Here is a 4,431-nt window from a genome sequence, read left to right on the forward strand (position 1 = left end):
GAGGGTACCAATGTTTTTCTGAACTTTTTTTTTTATATATAGTCGAATGTAAACAAATTCTTTTTAAATAGTAAAACTCTACCCAACTTCCATCACCGAACACTCATTAACATTTATCTCTCTCTTCACACACACGCGCGCGCACACACACCAGAAATACACTAAAGCTTTCCATGACAAGAAAGTTGAAGAATGGGCCAACCAACAACGGGCCAAGTATTTTCTGGACGAATATAACCAAGACTATATTGATAAGGAAGGGTCTATAAGCTGGCTAAAGGATGGATCGCTCCACTATGACCAGGAGAAGTTTATAATAGCTGCCCAAGATCAAGGCTTGATGACCAATGCGTTTAAAAAAATGAGTGGTCTCAGCAAAGACAACAAATGCAGGTTCTGCCACACAGAAGTAGAGAGTGTGAGCCACCTGATTTCTAGCTGTAAGGTCCTGCTAGGGGACGGCTACTATACAATGCGACACAATGAAGTATGGAAATATCTCCACTGGACGATCTGCAATAAGTTAAATATCGAATGCAGTAAGAAGTCATGGGAACATATACCCGAAAGAACAGTCGGAAACAAGTCATATACCATCCACTATGACTATGCAATCCCTACAGCCACATACCTAGAAAACGGAGCTATAAAATCCGACATTGTAATATGGGACAAGAAGGAGAAGGAAGCAACCTTGGTGGAAGTTAGTGTCCCAAATAATGCTGGGTTAAACAGAGCTGAGAGGGAAAAGATTACTAAATACCAGGGTCTTATGTATGACATGAAAAGAAACTGGAACCTTAAGAAGATATCTATCATTCCAGTAATTATAGGAGCAACCGGACTTATGAAAAAGAATTTTACAAACTATCTTACAAATATACCAGGTAAACCAAGTGAAAAGGAGATTCAAACAATTGCACTTAAAGGGACGGTTAGAATCTTAAAAAAGATCTCTCGGTTGGAGTGTCTAAAATAGCAGGTGTATGTTTGGCATCTGGTAGGACGCCCCATCCCTGGCTTAAACAAAATGATAAGAAAAATGAAAAAACATACACACACACAGGTTCCTTTTTATACGCACATGCATACACATAGGTATACATACACGTAAATATACACCCATAGATAGATATACACACATATAGATAGACAACTGGATACATAGACGGTTAGAGCGATCGAAAAACAAATAGATAAATCGATCGATGGCTACAAGGGTATTTCGAAAAAGTAAAGTTTCTTATGACTTTATAACTATAAAGGTTTAAGAACTACGAAGACTGAAATGGTACCCTTAAAACGTGCGATCTCTTGAGTCCCAGAATTGATGTTTTTCTACATAGTCACCGCTTTTTTTAATGCACTTTGGTCAGAAATTCATTGACGCATTTCCCTCTCTCCACATACACACATGTCTCTCTCCCCCCTCCACACACAGATGGTCTTTACATTCACCTCTCTCTCTTTATATGTATATATATATATATATATATATATATATATATATATATATATATATATATATACATATATATATATATCCTTTTCTTTCAGCTCTCTCTCTCTCTCTCTCTCTCTCTCTCTCTCTATCTCTATCTCTCTCTACACCGACACATATTATTTTACTTCCCTCCTTTCTCTTTATATATATATATATATATATATATATATATATATATATTTATATATATATATATATATATATATATATATATATATATATATATATATATATATATATATATCCTTTTTCGTTCAGCTGTCTGGCCATGTCTGAGGATAACTGCCCATTGAGTGCAAGAGCAAAGGTCAGAATAAAGTAAGGGTCAGCGCCATTGACGTTGGTGACATTTCATGTGGTTGTAGAGGTCAATAATTGCGCAACAAACTCGCCTAGAGGTTAGGAAACAAAGCGAAAATGTTGGTGCGATGCCAGTAGCTCTCTCTCTCTCTCTCTCTCTCTCTCTCTCTCTCTCTCTCTCTCTCTCACCCAGATAAATAATTAATTATTTCACGTATATGCACATATAATATGCTGATATGATATATTTTGCATACTCCCAGCATTTACTTCAAAAGAGCTCAATACGTGAATAGATCTTAGTAGTAGTATTAATAGTAGTATTAATTAGCGGACTGTGGAAATTCCACAGCGGCAGTAGAAATAATGGTTAATTTGAACGGATCAGGTTGGAAGATCAAGCCTCGTTCTGGGTTCGGGGCAAAGATGGGTTACGTCATACTATGTGATCGGAGTTGAGGCAAAAAATGAACCCTTTCAACATTACAAGAAAAGTAACTATCCTCGTGGAACTTTATTTAATTTGTAAAAAAATCTATTTCTTTCACCTGTTTAATTTCATTATGGATTTCGTTTTACGGTGTTTCTTCCACTACGTTTTTTTTTCCCACTACTCTTAAAGTAAGGCTGGAGGAACATCGAAAAGCAGTGACTAGAGGGGAGACGGGAAAGTCGGGTATAGCATACCATGTATGGAAGGAAAAGGGTGACCATCGCCCCCTCTGGGATGAAGTTAAAATAATAAACAGTGAGTCCCACTGGGAAGTGCGAAAACTCAAAAAAACAGCACATATGCTAGAATATAACAACCTCCTGAGCAAACCGAGTATAGAACTGAACACAATTTGGGAATCTCTAATCATGAGAGAAAATTTAGAATAACAACGTAGGTTTAACAGTCCCCAAAATTGATACATCGTCCTAGTGACACATGGCCGAGGCGACTAAGACGTTGGAACAGACATTCCAAGTTGCTGAGTTCAATCCTGAGCGGTGGCAGTGACAACACAATGACACCGATAGACGCAACAGCATTAAGATCTTTCTTTCAACTGTTTAATTTTTTAAAGAATTCTAAATTCTTTGTTGAATTAAAAAAAAATTCTAAATTTTAATTCTTTGAAATTCGCGAATATTCTTAAACAAATAACAGAATTTTACAGGGTTAACTAACCGGAACTGCTTGATTCATAAAAATATTCTAATTATTTGAACTGTTTAATTGTAAAAAAAAAAAAGTTTAAACCGATGATTTTAAAATATTCTAATTCTTTGAACTGTTTAATTAAAAAAATTCTAAATTTTAATTATTTGCACAGTTTTTTTTTCAAAATCTAATTCTGTATATTTATATATTTTTAAAAATTTTAATTCTTAAATGTTGTCTATAGTAATAAATTTTTTTTGCCTCGACAGCGGTCATTGAGTATGACGTAACACAACTTAACCCCGACCTCAGAACGAGGCTGGATTTTCGGACCCCATTCGTTCAGATTATCCGAAATAATTGTCGATTTTGCTTAAATAATAATTATTTTAAATTAAAGATATTTTTTTATAGAATTAAAAGACATTTAACTTAATCTGATTGTATTATTTTTTAAAAAACGTAAACCATGACACACGTAAGTATGTTAAAGTTGTTAATACATTATAAAAAATTTCACAACCGTTTTTATATTACAATTTTAAGAACAAATTTTCTATGAATAAGGCCAATTGCTATTAGTCGCGTGCTCTCGTGCAATGAATGAATGCGTGAATGTAGGATTGGCATGAAATTCTTAAAGATAAACTAAAATGACCGAAAAATGGGCTGAAATGACTTAAATAAATAAAAAGTAAATGATTTAAAATGACTTTAATGAACTTAAGGATGAATTGAATGACATTAAGAATGATTTGAATGCTTAAAAAATAACTGGAATCCTTCAAAAACAACTTGAATGATCTGGAGAATGACTTGAATGGCTTTGAGACTGACTGGTTGTAAAGTAGGTGATCATTTTACATTACTGACTGGTTGTAAAGTAGGTGATCATTTTACATTAACTTAATACAGAAAAGTGATCCCCACTTTATATCACAAAGTTACAAAAATCAGTACAGCATGTAGTAAGAACAGATATAACACTTTGATCATAGCCAAAAGGCCAAGAAAAGGGTATTTATTTGCTCCCCCACCGAGCAAATTAGGCACAAGACCGATTTTTAATGTGTGGAGTGAAGGGTAAATGGGGACCAACTCCCGGGGAGTAGGGGAGTTGGATATTGACAATTGGTATGAAGAGTTGCCCCTACATTGACCAAGGTCTTATATGTGGGGTTGCTATTTATTTGCTCCCCCACCGAGCAAATTAGGCACAAGGCCGATGTTTAATGTGAGGAGTAAAGGGGAAATGGGGAACAACTCCCCGGGAAGTAGTGGAGCTGGACGATTGGGATGAATGGTTGCCTCTATATTGACTAAGGCCTTATATGTGTGGTTGGTATTTATTTGCTCCCAAATTAGGCAAAAGGACGATTTTTAATGTGAGGAGTAAAGGGGAAATGGGGACCAGCTCCCCGGGGAGTAGGGTAGCTGAATAGTGACAATGGGTATGAAGGGTTGCCCCTACATTGGCCAA

General features: G+C 35.5%; 1 pseudogene; it reads right to left on the reverse strand.

Moving 5' to 3' along the window:
• Positions 1-3,833: 3,833 nt before the first annotated feature.
• On the reverse strand, positions 3,834-3,970 carry LOC145267342 (U2 spliceosomal RNA; annotated as a pseudogene).
• Between the last annotated feature and the right edge of the window lie 461 nt (positions 3,971-4,431).

Source organism: Euprymna scolopes, chromosome 42, assembly GCF_053919585.1.
Source record: "Euprymna scolopes isolate OS-2025 chromosome 42, ASM5391958v1, whole genome shotgun sequence".
Lineage (NCBI taxonomy): Eukaryota > Metazoa > Mollusca > Cephalopoda > Sepiida > Sepiolidae > Euprymna > Euprymna scolopes.